This window comes from Lissotriton helveticus, chromosome 1_2, assembly GCF_964261635.1.
Source record: "Lissotriton helveticus chromosome 1_2, aLisHel1.1, whole genome shotgun sequence".
NCBI lineage: Eukaryota > Metazoa > Chordata > Amphibia > Caudata > Salamandridae > Lissotriton > Lissotriton helveticus.
The window spans coordinates 318,355,919-318,380,326 of NC_136058.1; the positions used below are offsets into that span (position 1 = coordinate 318,355,919).

Here is a 24,408-nt window from a genome sequence, read left to right on the forward strand (position 1 = left end):
ACCAGCCAGACAACCACACACACAACCACACACACCACCACAGCCACACACAACACACAACCACACACACAAAACCACACACACCACCACAACCACACACAACACACAACCACACACACACAACCACAACCACACATACACACAACCACACACACAACCACACACACACACAAAACCACACATACACAACCACACAAACACAGCCACAAACACAACCACACACACAGAACCACACAAACACAACCACCCACAAACATAACCACACACAACCACAACCACACAAAACCACATATAACACCACACACACACCCGTCCACAACCACACACACAACCACACACACAACCACACACACACAACAACACACAACCACACACACAACCACAAACACAACCACACACACAACAACACACACAACCACACACACAACCATAGCACCACCCACAAACATAACCACACACAACCACACAAAACCACATATACAACCACACACACACACACAACCACACACACAAGCACAGACACACACCACACACACAACCACACACAAACCCCCACACACACACAACCACACAACCTCACACCCTCCAAAAAACCACACACACAAGCACAGACACACACCACCACAGACACACAAAACCACACACACACACCACATACACAACCACACTCAAACACACACACAACCACAACCACACACACAACCACACACACAACCACACCCAGCCACACACAGAACCACAACCACAACCACACACACAACCACACACACTACCACAACCCCACACACAAACACAACCACACACAACCACACACACACAACCACACACACAACCAAACACACACCACAAACACACAACCGCACACACAACCCCAACCACACAACCACACAATCACACACCCACAATCACACACACACAACCACACACACAAACACACTCACACAGCCACCACACACACAACCCCAACCAGCCAGACAACCACACACACAACCACACACACCACCACAGCCACACACAACACACAACCACACACACAAAACCACACACACCACCACAACCACACACAACACACAACCACACACACACAACCACAACCACACATACACACAACCACACACACAACCACACACACACAAAACCACACATACACAACCACACAAACACAACCACAAACACAACCACACACACAGAACCACACAAACACAACCACCCACAAACATAACCACACACAACCACAACCACACAAAACCACATATAACACCACACACACACCCGTCCACAACCACACACACAACCACACACACAACCACACACACACAACAACACACAACCACACACACAACCACAAACACAACCACACACACAACAACACACACAACCACACACACAACCATAGCACCACCCACAAACATAACCACACACAACCACACAAAACCACATATACAACCACACACACACACACAACCACACACACAAGCACAGACACACACCACACACACAACCACACACAAACCCCCACACACACACAACCACACAACCTCACACCCTCCAAAAAACCACACACACAAGCACAGACACACACCACCACAGACACACAAAACCACACACACACACCACATACACAACCACACTCAAACACACACACAACCACAACCACACACACAACCACACACACAACCACACCCAGCCACACACAGAACCACAACCACAACCACACACACAACCACACACACTACCACAACCCCACACACAAACACAACCACACACAACCACACACACACAACCACACACACAACCAAACACACACCACAAACACACAACCGCACACACAACCCCAACCACACAACCACACAATCACACAACCACACTCACAAGCACACACACACACACACAAACACACACACACAACTACACACAGACAACCACTCACACACAACCACACACATAACCACACACAACCACATGCACAACCACAAACACACACATACAACCACAACCACACAGACAACCACACACACAACCATGGCCAACCACACAACCACACCCACAACCACACCCACAAACACACCCATACCCACAACCACAACCACACCCACAGCCAACCACACACCCAACCACACACGCACAACCACACACTCAACCACAACCATACACACAACCACAACCACACACACAATCATACACAACCAGAACCACAACCAGACACACACAACCACATACACAACCACACACACAACCAAATATACACACAACCACACACATAACCACACACACAAGTACACCCACACACACAACCACACACACACAACCACACATATACACAACCAGACACACACAGCCACACACACACAACCACCCACAACCACACACACAACCACACACATAATCACACACACAACTACACACACACACAACCACACCCTCACACACACACCCACACACAAACCACAACCACACACACACAACCACACACACACACCAATCACTAACACAACCACACACACACAACCACATGCACACACAACCACATACACAACCACAACTACACCCACCCACACCCACAACCACACCCACACTCAACCACACATACAACCACACACACACAACCACACACACAACCACAACCACACACAGAACCACGCACACAACCACAACCACACACAACAAAACACACACAACCACACACACACACCCTGCCCCCGGCTACTCACTGCCTATCCGCCTAGGTAGCGCGATCACAATCAGTTTCACTTTCACTCAATTGTGATCAGTATCACTTTCACGGCCACGTTTGCTGTGAAAGTGTTCGCGTTTCTAGTTTTAATCAGCATTCACTCTTGTTTCCCAGTGCTTGACAAGCCAAACTCTACAATATTTAATCAGCCTGCAAGTCTCCTGTCACCCATACCACAACCACACACAAACACACACAACCACACACACCACCACAACCACACACAACACACAACCACACACACACAACCACACACACCACCACAACCACACACAACACACAACCACACACACACAACCACAACCACACACACACACAACCACACACACAACCACACACACACACAAAACCACACACACACAACCACACAAACACAACCACAAACACAACCACACACACAGAACCGCACACACACACACAACCACACACACACACAACTACACACACAACAAACACCCACAACCATAGCACCACCCACAAACATAACCACACACAACCACAACCACACAAAACCACATATAACACCACACACACACCCACCCAGAACCACACACACAACCACACACACAACCACACACACACAACGACACACAACCACACACACAACCACAAACACAACCACACACACAACCACACACACACACACACAACCACACACACAACCACACACACAACCATAGCACCACCCACAAACATAACCACACACAACCACACAAAACCACATATACAACCACACACACACACCCACAACCACACACACAAGCACAGACACACACCACACACACACACACAACCACGCACAAACCCACACACACACACCACATACACAACCACACCCAACCACACACACAACCACAACCACACACACAACCACACAACCTCACACCCTACCACACAACTACACACACAAGCACAGACACATACCACCACAGACACACACAACCACACACAAAACCACACACACACACACCACATACACAACCACACCCAAACACACACACAACCACAACCACACACAACCACACACACAACCACACACAGCCACACACACACAACCGCACACACACAACCACAACCACACACAGAACCACAACCACAACCACACACACAACCACACACACTACCACAACCACACACACAAACACAACCACACACAACCACACACACACAACCAAACACACACCACAAACATACAACCGCACACACAACCCCAACCACACAACCACACAATCAGACAACCACACTCACAAGCACACACACACACACACAAACACACACACACAACTACACACAGACAACCACTCACACACAACCACACACATAACCACACACAACCACACACAACGACACACACAACCACAAACACACACACACAACCACAACCACACACACAACCATGGCCAACCACACAACCACATACTCAACCACACCGACAACCACACCCATACCCACAACCACAACCCCACCCACAACCAACCACACACCCAACCACACACGCACAACCACACACTCAACCACAACCATACACACAACCACAACCACACACACAATCATACACAACCAGAACCACAACCAGACACACAACCACATACACAACCACACACAACCACACACAACCAAATATACACATAACCACACACACAAGTACACCCACACACACAACCACACATATACACAACCAGACACACACAGCCACACACACACAACCACCCACAACCACACACACAACCACACACATAATCACACACACACACAACCACACCCTCACACACAACCGCACACAAACCACAACCACACACACACAACCACACACACACACACAACCACTAACACAACCACACACACACAACCACATGCACACACAACCACATACACAACCACAACTACACCCACCCACACCCACAACCACATCCACACTCAACCACACATACAACCACACACCCACAACCACACACACAACCACAACCACACACAAAACCACGCACACAACCACAACCACACACAACAAAACACACACAACCACACACACACACCCTGCCCCCGGCTACTCACTGCCTATCCGCCTAGGTAGCGCGATCACAATCAGTTTCACTTTCACACAATCGTGATCAGTATCACTTTCACGGCCACGTTTGCCGTGAAAGTGTTCGCGTTTCTAGTTTTAATCAGCATTCACTCTTGTTTCCCAGTGCGTGACAATTGTTAGAAAGGTTACCCCGGAGGCGGCAGAAGATGTCTGACTGACCCCCCCTAGGTCCACCCCTCCTTCGAGAAGGAGCCGAGCGGTACGGAGAGGCCTCCGGAATGAGGGCCCTCTCCGAGGATCGTACAGCAGAGTAATCACAACACTACAAACGGACACCACACAAGAGGTCAAGTTCTTGAGCTTTTATAGAGAATAAAGGTTGCGGGTTCTTGGCAGTATATACAGATGGATCGAGGGATCCGTAAAGTCTCGACAAGGGGGGTAGGTAGTGGGACAGTCTAGCTTCTGGGCGGAGGAAGGGATACCCTACGCACAGCTCTCAATCCTCGAGCCGGGGGGTTCCGAGAGGCTCGAGCCGCGGCAGCGCCAGCAGGCTTACAAGATGGTTCAGCAGGTAGGCCGCGGCAGCGCCAGCAGGCTCTCAGATGGTTCAGCAAGGGAGGCCGCGGCAGCGCCAGCAGGCTCTCAGATGGTTCAGCAAGGGAGGCCGCGGCAGCGCCAGCAGGCTCTCAGAAGGTTCAGCAAGGGAGGCCGCGGCAGCGCCAGCAGGCTCTCGGATGGTTCAGCAAGGTAGACCGCGGCAGCGCCAGCAGGCTCTCGGATGGTTCCGCAAGGTAGGCCGCGGCAGCGCCAGCAGGCTCTCAAGAGGGTTTCGGGTTACAGGAGGGATGAGTTCGTCTGGTGTCGGCCGTGACAGCGTCAGCAGGGCTTCCAGTCCAGGATACAACTGGCGTCCTACTCCGGGGCTGGCCCAGATATAGGACGGGGGTCCTTTGATGTCCGGACCCTCGCGCCTGGGGGCCAGAGGGGCCGGGATGATGGTGTCCAGACACCCAGCAGGGGGGTGGAGCCAGCGCCCAGGGAGGCCGGAGGGCGATCGATACCAGGCATCCGGGGACGGCTGGAGGCCCATCAAAACTCCTCTTCCTCCGGGGTCTGTCGAGTGGCCACTCGACCACCTGGGTGGATCTTGGTGCCTCGATGTCGGGGCTTCACTGGGGGCCGAGGCTGGGGCCGAGGCCACGTGGTTGTGACGTGGTGGGCCCAAGATGGAGTCGGGCACGGCCTCATGCTTAGGTTGTGATGGGCCTACGCTGGAGCCAGGCCGGTGATGGGGGACCGGGATGGTAGCCGGACCGGTGGTGTTGGGGCGTGCAGGATCGGGCCGAAGGGGCCGTCCGAGGCCCGGTGGAGGGCTGATGTCGTTCTGGGCCCGCCATGCGGGGGCGGTAGGACCACGCCAGGAGGCCGGGTCCAACACGCGTCCCCCCCCAGCTGAAGGCAGGGGAGAGTCACCCATCTTCTTGGGGATTCTCCTCGCCGAGGCGGAAGAATCTGGAGAGGCCGTCAGCATTGGCGTGGTCGTTGCCAGGGCGATGCTCCACAGTGAAGTCCATCCCTTGGAGGGAGATGGACCAGCGCAGCAGTTTCGGGTTTTCTCCCCGCATCTGCATTAACCACCGCAGGGGCTGGTGGTCTGTCTGGACTCGGAAGTGGGTGCCGAAGAGGTAGGGCCGGAGCTTCTTGAGGGCCCACACCACAGCGAAGGCTTCTCTCTCGATGGTGCTCCATCGCTGTTCTCTTGCCAGTAGGCGTCGGCTGATGAAGGCCACAGGCCGGTCGATTCCCTCGGTGTTAACTTGTGACCGGACCGCCCCGATGCCGTGCTCTGAGGCGTCGGTTTGGACCACAAACTCCCTGCTGTAGTCGGGGGCCTGGAGCACAGGGGCGGTGCACTTGGCGGTCTTTAGGGTCTCAAAGGCTGTCTGGCACTCGGGGGTCCAGTGCACCTTCTGTGGTAGCCTCTTTGAGGTCAGTTCTGTGAGGGGCCCCACAATGCTCCCGTAGTCCTTTATAAATCGCCGATAATATCCAGTGAGCCCCAGGAAGGCACGGACGGCGGTCTGGGTGACCGGGGGCTCCCAGGCCCGGATGGTGTCTATCTTTGGTTGGAGGGGAGCCACTTGGCCGCTCCCTACTTGGTGTCCCAGATAGGTCACGGACCCTTGGCCTATCTGGCACTTACTGGCTTTGATGGTGAGTCCGGCCCGCCGCAGGGCCGTCAGGACTGTCCAGAGGTGGGTCAGGTGCTCATCCCAGTGGAGGCTGTACACGGCAATGTCATCGAGATAGGGGCACTGTACCCCTCTAGCCCGGCCAGCACCTGGTTCACTAGTCTCTGGAAGGTTGCCGGTGCGTTCTTCATGCCGAAGGGCATCACTTTGAAGTGATAGTGGCCATCTGGTGTCGAGAAGGCCGATCGCTCTTGTGCACCCGGGGTAAGGCCAATCTGTGAGATCGAAGGTGCTGAGGTATTTGGCGGCCCCTAGGCGATCGATCAATTCATCCGCCCTGGGGATGGGATGGGCGTCGGTCCTGGTGACTGCATTCAGTCCCCTGTAGTCAACACAGAACCGGAGCTCCGGAGCTGTTCCGGGGGTGGCGGCTTTAGGGACCAGGACAACGGGACTGGCCCAGGGACTGTTGGAGGGTTCGACTACCCCCAGAGCCAACATCTTGGCCACCTCTGCTTGGATGCAGGCCCGAACCCGGTCGGGCACTCGAAAAGCTCTGTGTCTTACAGGCAGGCTGTGTCCGGTGTCCACATCGTGGACACACCACCGGGTGACCCCCGGAGTGAGGGAAAACAGATCCGCAAACTGCCCCAGCAGCTTCCGGCAGTCCTGTTGCTGCTCTGGGGTCAGGGTAGAGGAGAGCCGGACCCCTTCGAAGGAGCCGTCTTTCTCGGTGGTGCTGAGGAGATCTGGCAGGGGTTCGGAGTCGTCTTCAGCTCCGTCATCGGTTGCTAGCAGCAGGCTCAGTTCAGTGCGTGCAAAGTGTGGCTTGAGCCGGTTAGCGTGCAGAACCCGGAGGGGGTTCCTGGGGGACTCCAGGTCTACCAGATAGGTGACGGGGCTCTTGCGCTCCACCACTTTGAAGGGCCCCGTCCACTTGTCCTGGAGGGCACAAGGTTCGACCGGGGACATGACCCAGACCTGCTGGCCCGGCTCGAATTCGATGGACGAGGCGTTCTGGTCATACCAGCGTTTCATCTCCTCCTGACTAGCTTCCAGGTTGGCCTCGGCAAGTTCCCGGAACTTCCGAGTCTGATTGCGGAGGGTCAGGAGGTACCGGTAGACATGAGGTGGGGCATCTCGAACGGCTGTCTCCCAGCCTTCCTTGACCAGGCTGAGGGGGCCTCGGACCGGGTGTCCGTACAAGAGTTCGAAAGGGCTGAACCCCAGGGACTTCTGGGGTACTTCTCGGTAGGCGAACAGGAGGCAAGGTAGCAGGACATCCCATTTGCGCCGGAGTGGTTCTTCCAGGCCCTTGATCATCCCCTTCAAGGTTCTGTTAAATCGTTCCACTAGTCCATTTCCTTGGGGATGATACGGGGTGGTGAATTTATAGGTGACCCCGCACTGTTGCCATAGGGACCGCATATGCTTCGAGATAAAGTTGGAGCCCCGATCACTCACGACTTCTCGGGGGAAGCCGACTGGGGAGAAGAGGCTTATGAGGGCCCGGCCCACCACGGGGGCCGTGATGGTTCGGAGGGGGATGGCTTCGGGATAGCGGGTAGCATGGTCCACCAGGACGAGGATGAAGCGGTGCCCCTGCGAGGTTTGAGGGTCCAGGGGCCCTACGATGTCTATTCCCACTCGCTCGAAGGGGGTAGTCACTACGGGGAATGGCTGGAGCGGGGCTTTGACTTTCCCCCCGCTCTTCCCGCTGGCTTGACAGGTCGGGCAGGTCCTGCAGTGGTTATGCACATCGGTGCGCATTCTGGGCCAGAAGAAACGGGTCACCAGGCGGCTGTAGGTTTTGTCCTGCCCCAGGTGCCCGGCGAGGGGCACGTCATGTGCTAAGTTCAGGAGGAAGTCTCTGAATCGGAGGGGTACGACCAGTACCCGGCCGGCCCCTAGCTCAGCAATCTTTTGCTCACTGTAGAGAAGGTCGTTGTCCCAATAAATCCAGTGGGACCCCGCGGGGTCTCCAGCTGCTTCAGTAGCAGCTTGCTGTCGGATCCCCTCGAGGGAGGGGCAGGTTTTCTGTTCCTGCCGGAACTGTTCGCGGGTGGGGCCACCTTCTTGGCGCCAATGAGCGAGTTCTGGGAGGTGTCCGAGCTCAGTGAGATCTTCTTGGTCGAACCCTTGGGGGCCGTGTTCGGGGTCGGCGTCCTCAGGGACGACGGGTGGCGGAGGTGCGGGCCACTCTGGCTCCTCGGTCGGAGCTCCCCCCGCTGGGGTGGAGGCTCGGGCGGTCATGGAGCGGGTGGTCGCACAGACCCACTCGGGAAGGCCTAGCATCCCCAGGTGCTCCCTTCGCTCAACGCTAGCCCAGGGGGAACTTTCCAGGTCGTACCCAAGGAGGCAGTCCACGGGGGCATCATCGCGGACAGTCACTTTCAGCACGCCGGACACTCCCCCCCACTCGAAGGGGATGCGGGCCATTTGGCACAAAGTCTCCGAGTTATCCGCGGACCGGACTGGGCACAGGACGTTAGGAAGGATCTGTTCCGGGGTCACCAGATGGCAGCGGACCGCTGTCACGCTGGCTCCAGTGTCGCGGAGGGCTTCGGTCCGGCGACCATTGATGGTGACCCACTGGAGGTATTTCTGGGTGTTGCCAGGGATCGGGCCTCGGGGGATCAGGTCGTGAGTTCCCAGGCAGGCTAAGGTCATGGCGGCGGGCTCCCACTCGGCCTGCTCGTGGTTGTCGTCCTCCTCTTCACTCCTTTCTTCACCCAGGGCGGCGGCCGCGATCTGGCGGGCTGGGGGACCGGTAGTGCCGGGTCGCTGATTCATCGGGCAGAGGGGGTCATTCGCATAATGACCCTGGCTCTGGCATCTGTGGCATGTAACCTTCGGGCGGGGCCCTGGTCTGGCCGGGGGGCCCCCTCTCCGGCCTAGGGTTGGAGACGTGGGGGTAGGGGAGGACCCCTGGGGGGCGTCTCGGCCCTGGCTCTGGCCGCCTCTGCCGCCTCGTGGTCAGTGGTTCCCCGGGGATCCCCGGCCGTAGTCTCCCATCGGACTCCGGGGAACCCGGGTGCTCACCCATCTATCCGCCTCGACAGCGAGTTTTCGTGGCTCAGTCAGTTTGATGTCGAGGAGGTGTTGTCGGAGTTCGATGAAGCAGTTATTGGAAAGCTGTTCCCATAGGATGAGGTCGATCAACTGCTGGTAGGTGGTGACCTGGCAGCCCCGAATCCACCCTTCGAAGGCTCTACTGTAATAGTTCACGTACTCCACCCACGTGGTACCGGGGATCTTTCTGCAATCTCGGAATCGCTGCCGGTACATCTCGGGGGTGAGTCCGTAGCGAGTGAGGAGGGCGGTCTTCATGTGCTCGTACGAGGTCATCTCGGTATCAGGGAGCTCCAGCAAGACGTCTCTCCCTTCGTTGATAAACTTCCCCCACAGGCCGGCGCCCCAGTCCTTGAGGGGTACTCGATGGGCGGCCATGGCGACCTCGTAGGCTTTGAACCACTGTTGGATGTCGTCGGTCTTATAGTACTCCTTGACGACATCCTTGGGTATGTGCACCTTCGTGTCCACTGGGGGGTGTGGGGTCTTACCCCCGGAGGTGGCAGTCTCGTTTGCCTTGGCTTTAAGTTCCATTTCTTTGAGGACGCGCTCGTGCTCGAGCATGAGTTTTTTTTCCTCGAGGGCTAACTTCCTTTCTGCCAGTTGGAGTTCTCCTTCTTGTCTGAGTCGGGCCAGATCCAACTCGTGGAGCCGGTTCCTCTCTCGTTCTCGGGCGTCTTCGTGGGGGAGGCCCGTGTCTGGGTTTGCGAGTCTCCCTCCCGCTGGGTTTGTCTCATCCTCCGGGCCTCCGTTCGGGCCCGGGTTATCTTCACTCGGGGGTGGCGTCTCGCCGGCGTCCACCCAGGCCTGCAGGGCCGTTTTAAAGTCTTCTTTGGTGCTTAAGCCAGTGGTAGCGATGCCTAGGTCTTTGCAGAACTGCTTTAGCTCCTTGTGACTGTAATCTTCCATTTTCTCTTTCTGGAATTCTGTGCTCATGGTCGCAGTGGGTTTTTCTGGGTAGCGAGTGAATCACTCGCTGTACGATCTGCGTGGGCTCGGATCCCAGCGCTTGCCACCAATGTTAGAAAGGCGACCCCGGGGGCGGCAGAAGATGTCTGACTGACCACTCCTAGGTCCACCCCTCCTTCGAGAAGGAGCCGAGCGGTACGGAGAGGCCTCCGGAATGAGGGCCCTCTCCGAGGATCGTACAGCAGAGTAATCACAACACTACAAACGGACACCACACAAGAGGTCAAGTTCTTGAGCTTTTATATAGAATAAAGGTTGCGGGTTTTTGGCAGTATATACAGATGGATCGAGGGATCCGTAAAGTCTCGACAAGGGGGGTAGGTAGCGGGACAGTCTAGCTTCTGGGCAGAGGAAGGGATACCCTGCGCACAGCTCTCAATCCTCGAGCCGGGGGGTTCCGAGAGGCTCGAGCCGCGGCAGCGCCAGCAGGCTTACAAGATGGTTCAGCAGGTAGGCCGCGGCAGCGCCAGCAGGCTCTCAGATGGTTCAGCAAGGGAGGCCGCGGCAGCGCCAGCAGGCTCTCAGATGGTTCAGCAAGGGAGGCCGCGGCAGCGCCAGCAGGCTCTCAGATGGTTCAGCAAGGGAGGCCGCGGCAGCGCCAGCAGGCTCTCGGATGGTTCAGCAAGGTAGGCCGCGGCAGCGCCAGCAGGCTCTCGGATGGTTCAGCAAGGTAGGCCGCGGCAGCGCCAGCAGGCTCTCAAGAGGGTTTCGGGTTACAGGAGGGATGAGTTTGTCTGGTGTCGGCCGTGACAGCGTCAGCAGGGCTTCCAGTCCAGGATACAACTGGCGTCCTACTCCGGAGCTGGCCCAGATATAGGACGGGGGTCCTTTGATGTCCGGACCCTCGCGCCTGGGGGCCAGTGGGGCCGGGATGATGGTGTCCAGACACCCAGCAGGGGGGTGGAGCCAGCGCCCAGGGAGGCCGGAGGGCGATCGATACCAGGCGTCCGGGGCCGGCTGGAGGCCCATCGAAACTCCTCTTCCTCCGGGGTCTGTCGAGTGGCCACTTGACCACCTGGGTGGATCTTGGTGCCTCGATGTCGGGGCTTCGCTGGGGGCCGAGGCTGGGGCCGAGGCCACGTGGTTGTGACGTGGTGGGCCCAAGATGGAGTCGGGCACGGCCTCGTGCTTAGGTCGTGATGGGCCTACGCTGGAGCCAGGCCGGTGATGGGGGACCGGGATGGTAGCCGGACCGGTGGTGTTGGGGCGTGCAGGATCGGGCCGAAGGGGCCGTCCGAGGCCCGGTGGAAGGCTGATGTCGTTCTGGGCCCGCCATGCGGGGGCGGTAGGACCACGCCAGGAGGCCGGGTCCAACAACAATCCAAACTCTACAATATTTAATCAGCCTGCAAGTCTCCTGTCACCCATACCACTCCATGCATTTTCTCCAATCCACATAGATATCAGTGGTACAGACAAAGGTAACCAGGTTTCTGATCCTTCCTTCAAGCAATAACCAGAATACTAAACTGCATTTTTGCCCCACTTAGTTTTAAACAGCAAACAGTTAGTCTAATCGGTTTGTTTCACAGAGGTTGTGTCTTAGGAGAAGGGCAGTGGCACTCGCATGGCACTATTTGCTAGTGTGTCCAAAAGAGTTGTTAAAAAAAAGGTTTTATGAAAAATGGACCCTTCAGATTTCACCAGAATGCTACATTTCTGGTTTGTACATTTACCTTACCTATAAATTCCTGTAACCAGGACCTGTAAGTTAAATGTCACTAGCAAACTGCAGCACCCATTGTGCTACTCCCAAAAATGTCATTGAAAAAATATTTACTAATTAATTCAAGCATTCCATCCGTCACTTCTTGTATACTTTTTATTGACAGTAAAAGATAGCCATACTTTGGGTGCTTTGGACCCATAACACATGAGGTCATGGTCCCACTGCACTTGCTGCACATTTGATAGCTACACCTTTCAGAGGGGACTCTTGCCCTGCACCTTGCAGCCATGGGCCAGTGTTGCAAGGCCCAGAACAGCAGGCTTCCTCCCTTGGGCCTCTCAGCACTGGACCGTGGCTTGTTGACCTTGGGGAGGATGGCCCTTTCCTGGGCCTTGCAGCTCTAGATCATGATTGTGCATTGCATGGGAGAATGAATTAGTGGCCTAGTAATGTAGCCATGAGCCCTGATGCAAGAAAATGTATGATGCTGGACAGTAAAACACAGCCATCATCTGGGTGCATTGGATCCCTAACTTCCATGATCCCTATTACCACAGCACCTGTTGCACTACTGATAGTTATCCTTCTGAGAGGGGCACCCCATGAGCCTCACAGCCTTATTCATGGGCTGGTGCCTCCTCCCCTGAGAGTCCAATCATGGCCGGCTGCGAGGCCCAGCTCTGGAAAAATGTCCGTTAGGCCCATGGAAGAGAGGCAAATTAAAAGCATCTCCTAATTCTTGTTCACTGGCTGCACGTTAAAATAAAGCCACCATTTGGAATATTGAGCACTTAGGGGCAGATTTACAAGCCCCTTGCAACACTTTTGTGACCCAACAGACGCATGAAAAAAAGACAGCAAATTTACAACGTGACGCATTGTAACGGAGTGAGGCGGAGTATAACCGAGGAGTGGTGGGCTCCCGGAAATGACCCTGTTGTGCCTCCTTCCTTACAGACGGACCCCTGGGAGACAGGACTGGACGACCTGGATGAGGAGGAACACGGCGCCTTTAAGTGGGCGTTCTCGGAGGAGGAGGAGACCACTCCTCCTGTATACGTCAGCGAGCTCGGACTGGATAAACCTCAGGAAGCAATGAACGAGGGGTGTGACATCACCCCGGAGGAGGAGAAGGCGAGGAGCGGCGTCGGAGAGCGGTTGGGACGGAGAGAAGAAGGCGATTGCGAAGGACAACGAAGGAACCCCGAGGAATATCCCGGAGGAGGAGGAGACGAGAACAACGGAGTGCCAGGAGGCCAACGACCCCGTGAGCCGCCGTGCCACTCTCCCAGGGGAGGAGCGTGGCTGACCCAGGTCCCGCAGCGTATGGCGGTGTGGGCGGGAAGAAAGCTTGTGTAATTAGTGTAAATAGACCCGTGTTCGTTTATTCCGCGTCTTTCCCTTCCTTCTGTTTCCTTTACCCCGCGTTTAACCCTCACTTCCTGTAAAGCCTCCCCACGTCACCGACGGTGGTTTAGCTGCACGTTGTACACTGGTGACCCCCTCCCTGCCTCACTTCACACGGTCCCAAAGGTGCACTCCCCGGAAGACAGTAGAACTAACGGTTCCCTCTCTGTTGGTCTTCCTTTACATGGGATCCGGAGCGGCGAGCTACCTCCATGACCAGACCTTGAGGATAAGCCCGGGGACCTGAAGACAGGAGAAGTGAACACCCGTGCTGCCAAAACGGATCCCAGTCAGTTTGCCCGGGAAAGACTCACATTTAGAACCAGGAGAACTTTGATGCTCAATACCAAACGTGCGATCACAATAAAACCCTCTTTACCTGCAAGACCTGGTGTCCATCTCGTCCCTAACGTGCAACCTGGTACAATCATTAGACCTGACCCAGACCCAGCAACCAGTGCTCCCATTAACCCTGGTCCACAACCCCAGGCTACACGCATCTAGGGAGATGCGTCATGTTGTAAAGCCCTGCGTCACATTATACCTGCGTCAGGTAGAACGTATGCAGGGTGGGCGTTCCCATGCAGGAAAGCCTCGTAAAAGTTACGCCGTGAAATCTAAAAGATTTCACTGCGTGACTTTTAGGACGCCACTGCGTCAAAACCTTATGCCTGCTTGAAGCAGGCATAAGGAGTGATGCAGTGTATTGGGAATAGGCCGCAACTCGCGTTGCTGGAGTTGCATCGTACTTGTGACATGACTCCAGCAATATGTGACTTTTTTACCGACAGATGCATCAGAATTTCTGACGCATCTGTCAATCCTTGCGTCATAATGCGCCGTATTGTAAATACCGCTCATCTATGGTGGTGCAAGGGTTTTTTCACACAGGCGCAGGGAAACTGACGCATCTATACAGATGCGTTAGCAGTTTCTCGTAAATCTGGCCTGCTGCACTACTGTTGGCTATGGCCCTGACTGACGGCTATGCCCAGGCAGAGAGGGAATATACAAGGCCCCTCTAATTTGCATAACGTGTGAAATCACAGGACATTACATCACAGGACATGGACTCTGACATGGACCCATGCACAGAGCCTTAGTACAGAGCTGTGAAGCAGCTTCAATAGGGCCCACGTTAAGTGCGCCCTCAAACATAGTGCATAGCTGAGAGGATTAGGGGAGGGAGACACTAACCTACTTACCTGCCAGCCCATAAGCATAGCTGAGAGGCTTAAGGGGAAGGGCCCTCCCCAAGGCCTTGCAATGCTATACCATTACTATGAGGCATAGGGTAGGTTCCTTCTCTCCCCTACACCTTACAACCAGGAGCGTATCCTCTATTAGGATGGAGGAGCATCGCCCCACTGCCCAAAATGCCCCCCATGGTTGAAAAATAAAATGGTAATAAAGTTAGTTTATTACCATTTTATTTTCTATCCTCGTCATTCTGAACTGAGTCTTAGGATGGGTCGGGGCCACTGCAGCTGACAGACAGCAGGGAGCTGGGCACCTCAGTTTAAAGTGCGCATGTCTTTTTGGCCGGCTCCCTTGTGACAGCCAGCCAGACATGCGCACTTTAAACTTCTCCAACCCAGCTGTCTTAACACAGCTGGGTTAGAGAAAGCACAGGCCTCCAGTGCTCTTGAGAGCGCTGGGAGAGGGCGCTCTCGCCAATCCTGGCGCATCTCTCATGCTGGTTACCAGCATGAGAGCAGCACCATGATTGCTTAAGGGAATTTACTGGAGCGCGAGGAGACCGGAGCGAGGAGGGCGTCTGACATCGGTAGGTGTGCAGCTAGCAAGGTAAGTGTTTTACCTTTTTTATTTACACACCACTCACCTTGCATGCATGCACGTAAGACACCAGATATGCCCGCCCCCGCACTCTGCCTACATGCCAACTGCCGCTGCTCACAAACATGATCTAGTGCTGCGAGGCCCAGGAAAGGAAACCATAATTGGTGGGGCAGGGGGAGCTCTACAATCGGTCTAACAACAATTGAGTAGCAATGCAATCCCAGGGGAAGGGTATTCTGTCTGGTCCCCAGTCATCACAGTGTAGGCCAAAGACTGTGGCCAATTCTCCATTACCACTTCAGTGGACAAGTTGTGTATTTGTAGAAACACTGCGCATGTGGAACCACGTTGTGTGTGCAGAGACGTCAGGAGATATTCATTGGGAGTAGGGGAAGCATGAGTCACATATCAGATTTTTGGTGCTTCATTTGAAATCTGCCATGTTAAAAGATAAGTCAGCGGGAGATCAAGTTTGTGAATGTGATTACTTTTTATACTATATTTAAGTTGGAATACCTTTACCACCTCCTGGAATAAGCCTTGACTGCTCACTATTGCACATTTTAAGCAAAAACTTTAGAAAATGAACTCTGGTATCCAATTAGAATGAAATAGTCTTCAGCTTTCAAACACCAGCGGTAAATATAAAGATCTACCATGCATAGTGTTCATTAAGTACCCCTACCTCAGGACCTGGTCCATTCGGTATGTTTTAACCTTAGATGAGTGAAACAAACAACATGTGCTAAAGCTAGGTAGGGCTCATAATAACAGAGTAGCAATTTCCTGGAGGACCAGCCCCTTCACCTTGTGATCGGTATCACTGACACCCAAGTTGTAGTCTAGTGAACTAGGTGGAATTATGGAGCTAGGAGACACATTCTTTAAATCCTGGCCTCCCAGTTGGCCAAAGTGTGTGATCTTGCGCAACCACTTTTCTGAACTGATTGCCATGGCCACTAGAATTATGAGGCTTCTGCATTTTTCACATAATTATAGATTGTCCGCATATGCCACGTAATCCATCATCTCCCACATAGGGGCCGATTCCGATTCGGTAAACCAAACGTACGACCAAATCGAATCCATAGCCCTTTCCGTACGACTCGTAGAATTCCGTCCGAATCGGGTAGTACGATTTGTTTGACAAATATACGACCAAATCGTTGCGAACCTTATGAAAAGCAAGGGAAAATCCGTACGACACGGACCCTCACAATGAACCGTACAAATCGTAAACTTGATGTACGACCCAACAAGTGCGATCCGGACTGGGGAATGAGAACGCGATTCATACGGAAAACGTCGCGTATGAGCGATTTGTACGGAGAGGCACACAATCACATACACACCGCACCCCTGCAATCATGGGGTGTATGCACCGTACCCCTAGGCACCGTACCCTGCAATCATTGGGTGTATGCACTGTACCTCTACGTACCGTACCCCTGCAATCATGGGGTGTATGCACTGTACCCCTGCAATCATGGGGTATACGCACCGTACCCCTGCAATCATGTGGTGTACGCACCGTACCTGGGGGGGAAATCTGCTTTTCCAGATGTTTTGAGCTCCCGTAGAAAAAGAGTCGTACGGAGTGTTGACGAGACAAATCATACTTGCTGGGTCAGGAAATGCTGCTTCGATCCGTACAGACGTCGCAAACTACGTGTTACGAATGCGATTCATACGGATTTTTAAGTCGTATGGTCTTTCGTACGATTCGTACGGAGATCTGCTTTGGGTCTGAATCGTACTTCATCGTACGTACGGGGACGTTTAAGGGTACGATTCGTACGGGAAATATGCTCCGTACGGCTATTTGTAAAGGATTTTACAGAATCGGAATCGGCCCCATAGTGTACCGATTTTAACAAAACAATATTCTAGCTGAAATAGTTCAAAAGTTACTATAAACACAGCAACATGTGAACAGTCAAAGAGCCTGTGCAAATCTTTGCCTGTGACCTTTCTGTAGCTTATTGCTACATTTGCATGTTAAGCTGGCACTAATGAGATGCAACTAATTCCTAGGCAGTGTGAACAAGTTTATAATGAAATAATACTATCATTAAATGTGCCACGGTGCACCACATAATTTTCCTTTTCTTACCACATAATTTACTCAACCTTGCCACACAATTTACCCTCCCTGGCTGCATAATTTCAATAGCCCTGCTAATTGCTCAGCTGCTCCCTTTGTGGCAAGATTTGGAGAATTTTTGTTCAACAAACTATGGGGCATATTATCAAGAATGGCGTTAAAATTATGGCTGCTTAAGAGGCGATAATGAGCTTGCTAATATGCCCTTGTAAATCCCCATAGAAGCCCAGGTTAACACCAGAACCTGGACTTCTGTTGGAATTCACAAGAGCATATTATCAAGCTCATTATCGCTGCTTTAGCGGCAGTTTCCTGCCGCTAAAGCGGCAATAATTTTAACGCCATTCTTGATAATATGCCCCTATGTGAGCTTGGGTAAATAATACTCTCTCACTCTGTGCCTCGTCCATTGAACTGACAGTATGGCAGCACATGGAAACAGTCTTAATGTGAAAGATAGACACCAAGGCGTACTTCCTGGCTCTGGCTCAGCTCGAGGTCCAATTGGAATCTCGATCCCAGAACGAGTCAAGCTTTGATGTGGCTTCTGCCTGCCACCCTTTCTTTACTCAGGATGTGGCGTTATGGCTAGAGCTGCCAACTTTGAACTGAGGAACCGGTTCCAGTCTTGGCATCAGCTCAACATCCTGTGATTCTGGGCAATCCACTTAACCCCATGTGCCTAAGCAAAGAATGTGTCCTTGTTTATGTAACTGGTACTCATGTAAAGCGCTCCAATGCCTTCGGGTTGAGTTCACCAAATGTAAAACTGCAAAAATGGTTTTTGTTCAATAAACAACCTTTACAACGCAGTCATTACATTGCAACATCCTTTACATCACATGTCATTACAACGCAGCCATTACATTGCATGTCACTACAACGCATGTCATTACAATGCATGTCACTACAATGCAGGCATTACATCGCAAGTCATTACAACGCACACCATTACAACGCATAGTACCTTAACACTATCCGACACTTACCATACTGTTGCACTCACTGGAGTTAGAATAGTAATTATTACCCCTATAGTATCCAACACTTACCTTAAATGTGATGTAATGGTATGCATTGTAATGGTATGCGTTGTAAAGGTATAATGCGATGTAATGGAATGCGTTGTAAAGGTAGTTTCTGAAAATGCGATGTAATGGCATGCTATGTAAAAGAATGCGTTGTAAAGGATGTTGCAATGTAAAAACTGCGTTGTAAAGGCATGCATTGTAAATGTATGCGTTGTAACTTCATACATTCGCAGGCTGGTACAAAAATAAACAAAATCACCTAAAGCCGTTATTTTTAGCCCTTATCTGTACATACTTCAAACAGAAAATACAAAAAAAAACCACTTTTAATTGTTTTTTAAAGCAGCACAATTCCTGACTAATAATTCAATCAAACAAAGGCAAAAAAGTCATGTTACAAATGAATAAATAAAATACGATTTTCTTTAAAGTCCCATTTAGTAGCCTGTCCTGGCATCTGCAGACACTCAAAACAACAACAAATGGAGGGCATTTTTCTCTTGAAAGGTGACAACCCTATTTGCATCCCAATAGTTAAAGGGGATCCTGAACATTCATGGCACAGTACCCCTCCTGTGCAGAAATGCCCCCTTCCAGACGCTGACAAGCATCTCTTTCACCTCCATGGTGCAGGACCCTCCTGTGCAGCAAGGCCTCATCCCAGACACAAACAAACATCTCTTACAACTGCATGACGCAGGAGCCCTCTGGTGCAGCAAGGCCCCCTACCTGATGCTGACAAGCACCTCTTTAACCTGCGTGGCCCAGGGCCCCTCCTGCGTGGTAAGGCGCCCTCCCAGATGCCAGAGCTAGACTGGGAACCACAACCAGCCCTGGCAGATTGCTGTTCGACCGGTCCTGGGAGCAGGGGTTGGTGCTAGCTAGAAGCACTACTCGCTCTTTTGTTACAGGAGGGCCGATATTGAAGTACTGCTGTAAAACTGGCCTCCACGAGCACAAAACTGGCCCCACCCCTCCGGCCCACCTGGTAAATGCCCAATGCCCGCTACGACCAGTCCGGCCCTGCCAGACACTGACAAGCATCGTTATCATCTGCATGGCTCAGGACCCCTGCAGTGCAGCAGTGGGTGGGGCACAAAGTGTCAGCCTGGAGAAGTGAAGCACAGAGGCAGGAGGAAAAGTCTCCCGGTGCAATCCCCTTAGAAATTAATTAGAGGAGGGCGGGGCCTGAGACAGCGGAACCTGCGATGCAGCCAACAGGCGCTGTGAAATGCAGCTCCCAGGGGGGAAAGAACAGGCAGGCACAATAGTGGAACCTGCAGAACTCAAGAAAGAGCTGGTAGGTACCGGGGTCATGACGGACGGTACAGTGGTGGCAGAGGATACATATAAAAAGAAATTGGCCTACATGAGTTTGGCGATGCCGTTGGGGTCTCATTTGTCCGAAAAAACGATTTGGAATTTGGAAGCATGACGCGAAAGGTGCACTGGGTTTTTTCAGGTGGGGGCAGGTAACCGCCCTCTGGGGGTTTCCTGGTTGGCGGGATGGTGAGTCACGTACCGGCATCTCCAGCCCTGGGGGAGGGGTGCACAGGTGACGGATGGGGGTGTGCTGGGTGCAATGAGCAGCGGAATGAACTTCAAGGGAGAGATTGTGTTTATAGAATGAGGTCAGCGAGGGAAATGGGAAGGAGTGAGGCTAATGAGATGGTGAGTTGAAATGTCGCGGGGAGAATGAAACGGTACCTGTCATCAGGAGTTAGATTTGGAATTGTTGTTAAGTTTGATAAAGTTCATTAGTATGTTTGCAGCCTTATCCTAATAAATGGCCTTTTACGCTTCTGTACAGCTTGGAGTGTGGTGATTGCACGAGCGTCTCTTCCACAGCTCTTCGGGGGCTGAAAGAGGGAGAGTTGCTTCTTCTTTGAAGGTTCCCTTCCCTTACACATGCCTGGGGGGGCCGAGGAGAGGGAGGCCCCTCCCCTGGGCCTCGCAGTGCTGCAGCATAGGCGCGAGGCACAGGCGGGGCTGGGGGGACACTGGCGCGAGGCCCATATTGGTGGGCTGAGTGCGGGCCCTGGACAGCTGCGCATGCCTAGCGCCAGCCCTGTGCTGTGAACGTGAACATGGCCGTTGGCATCACTGCCTGTAGAGCCTGTAATGTCTCTCAGTGTATGCACTGCTGTTTGTACCACTGCCTGTATGCATGTAATGTTTGTGAGTCCGCGCCCAGCTGCTTGCCTCACTGCCTGTAGAGCTTGTAGTGTCTGTCAATGTGTGCACACTTATTTTTACCACTGCCTGTAGAGCCAGTAATGTTTGAGTGTGTTCCTAGCTGTTTGTGCCACTGCCTGTAGTCGAGCCTATAAAGCCTATAGGAGGGGGTGCTTCATCCCTTGTCCTGTGCCAGTGGGTATGTTTGCCACAGATGGGTCGTGTTAGTTCTGTTAATCTGTCACGGTGCAGAAAGGTTGTACATTTGAGCCATGACACCTTTTTAAAGCCATCTGGGTCAGAAGTCACTTGGCTGTGTTTTCTCTGAGCGGATTCCCACACCCTGGGGCAAATCTATACGAACGTGCCGCAGCGCGGCTCCACAAGCCCTTTGGCTGCGCCACGCTGCGGCACTTTCAGAGCACAGGAATGCAACATATCTACAATGATATGTGGCATTCCTGGGCTCTCCCCTGCGCCGGCGCAGAAACAGCTGCCATGCGCGGGCGCAGACACCCTTGCACCATGGTGCAAGGATGCCTGCGCCATGGGGAGATTGCTTTTGTGACAGCAACACCCATGTCCCGCGCCTAACACACAAAGGGGCAGATTTATGAAGGCCTGGCGCCGCCGGTGCGTCACTTTATTTGACGCAAAGGCGGCGCAAACAATGCGCCCTATTTACAACGTGACGCATCTAGGAGATGCGTCACGTTGTAAAGCCCTGCGCCATAAGGAGGTGTTCCTGCGCAGGGTGGGGCGTTCCTGCGCAGGAACGCCTCCTAAAAGTGGCTGAGTGAAATCTATGAGATTTCACTCAGTCACTTTCAGGACAATGCTGCGTCAAAACCCTGCGCCTGCTTGAAGCAGGCGTAGGTCTTGACGCAGTATTGTGGAGATGGGTCATCCCCGAGCCTTGCTGGAGCTGCGTCGCGCTTGCGACGCAACTCCAGCAATGCGCCACCTTTACGGCACAGATGAGTCACGCATCTGTGCCGTTTTTGCCCCATGGTGCGCCGCATTGTAAATGCGGCGCACCATGGGTGGCGGAGCAGCGGCGCAGGATGACTGGCGCATCCCTGGGGATGTGCCAGTCATCATAAATCTGCCCCAAAGTTTTGCGTGAACAGGTGCGATATTTACAAGCACAGGTTCAGTCATGCAGGGTGACTTTACCTGTGCTTGTAAATATCCTTTAGCAGGCTGTGCCACCTGATGCACAACGTGATGCACCAGCGGCGCATGGGGCTTGTAAATCTGCACCACTGCACTTTGATTTACTTCAATTACGTCATCATTGCGTCCCTTTTAAGTGATTCAGCTTCTGGCAATATCTTCAATATACAATCTGTGGATGTGAGACTTGAACCCCTCCTGCCTCTGCGGTCTCAGACTGGGGGCCGGTTTATGGAAACAGACTGGGGGCGCCTGGAACTCTTAAAGTGAGAGTCCAGGCGCTGGCTTCAGGGGGCTGGAGTGAGCAATGTTTGTTTAAGGAGGTTGAATTCCACGTGGACCAAGGCTAGGAAGTGTTCCTGAGATAACATGCACACTGGAACAGTATTCACATAATTAAGGATAGCGGTACCTATCACACCTTTCATGAAGCCCGGATAGCTCGGTCGGTAGAGCATCAGACTTTTAATCTGAGGGTCTAGGGTTCAAGTCCCTATTCGGGCGAGGAGAATTTTTTTTTTGTTATTCAGCAGATTCAAAATGGAGTTTTTTAACAGAAAGTGATTTTGCTTTTTACTCTTTTATTTCGATCGCTCTAACTTTTCCTCTGTTATCATTCGGGTTTCTTAAAACAAGTAGCGAATCCACCTATTATAGAAGTTTCCACTTACATTTAAGAATCAGACATTGCTTTTTGCCCACGCGGCCAACTGTGACGTCCAAAATTGTGCATTTAATACATTTATAGTCTCAGTGATTGAAACAAACTCCAAAGCCCCCTGATCACAAGCAAACTTCTAATTTATACCAAACCACACGTCCTGTCAGTGCTGCAAGGGGACTGTGTCGAACTTTGTCACCAGTTTATATTGTATTTCCCTGACCACGATTGTCTGCTCACTTTTCGGTGGAACACCTGATAATACTGTTTGTAACAATGTGTCAAGAAGATTTCTCCACTAGAGAGGGGAGATTTGTTTTCCATCTGACCCCACTTTTTATTTCCAGAACTTTCACTTTTTTTGCCACAACTTAGATTCAATGATAATAATAAAGTAATGAACTATTGTGAGTTACTTTTTTCCAAGGGAAAAAAAAGTGTTTCCGCCCGGTCTCGAACCGGGGACCTTTCGCGTGTTAGGCGAACGTGATAACCACTACACTACGGAAACCCATGGGAAGGGCCAGAGGCACCTTTAGTTGCAATGAGAAGAGAGCCCTGGAGGCAGCTGGAGAGATGCAGAGGTATGGAAGCTTTTCTAAAGTTCTCTCACTGAATGCACAGTACTCAATGCTGCACAAGCATCGTCTCTCACTGAATGCACAGTACTCAATGCTGTACAAGCATCGTGTCTCACTGAATGCACAGTACTCAATGCTGTACAAGCATCGTGTCTCACTGAATTCACAGTACTCAAGGGTGCACAAGCATCGTGTCTCACTCTCACTGAATGCACAGTACTCAATGCTGCACAAGCATCACCTCTCACTGAATGCACAGTACTCAATGCTGCACAAGCATCGTCTCTCACTGAATGCATAGTACTCAATGCTGTACAAGCATCGTGTCTCACTGAATGCACAGTACTCAATGCTGTACAAGCATCGTGTCTCACTGAATTCACAGTACTCAAGGGTGCACAAGCATCGTGTCTCACTCTCACTGAATGCACAGTACTCAATGCTGCACAAGCATCACCTCTCACTGAATGCACAGTACTCAATGCTGCACAAGCATCGTCTCTCACTGAATGCATAGTACTCAATGCTGCACAAGCATCGTGTCTCACTGAATACATAGTACTCAATGCTGCACAAGCATCGTCTCTCACTGAATGCACAGTACTCAATGCTGCACAAGCATCGTGTCTCACTGAATGCACAGTACTCAATGCTGCACAAGCATCGTGTCTCACTGAATGCACAGTACTCTGGGCTGCACGAGTAAGAGATCTCTCACTCTATGCACATTTCTCTGATCCCGCACAGGTGAGCAGACTCTCAGTGACTGCATGTCACTGAAAACATCAGCGCACGTGAGCTCTCACTG

At 52.6% G+C, this 24,408-nt stretch overlaps 1 non-coding gene across 1 annotated transcript; it reads right to left on the minus strand.

The window, feature by feature from the left end:
- Positions 1-23,457: 23,457 nt before the first annotated feature.
- Positions 23,458-23,530, minus strand: TRNAV-AAC (transfer RNA valine (anticodon AAC)). Its single transcript has one exon. It is a non-coding gene; the product is annotated as a tRNA-Val (tRNA).
- Between the last annotated feature and the right edge of the window lie 878 nt (positions 23,531-24,408).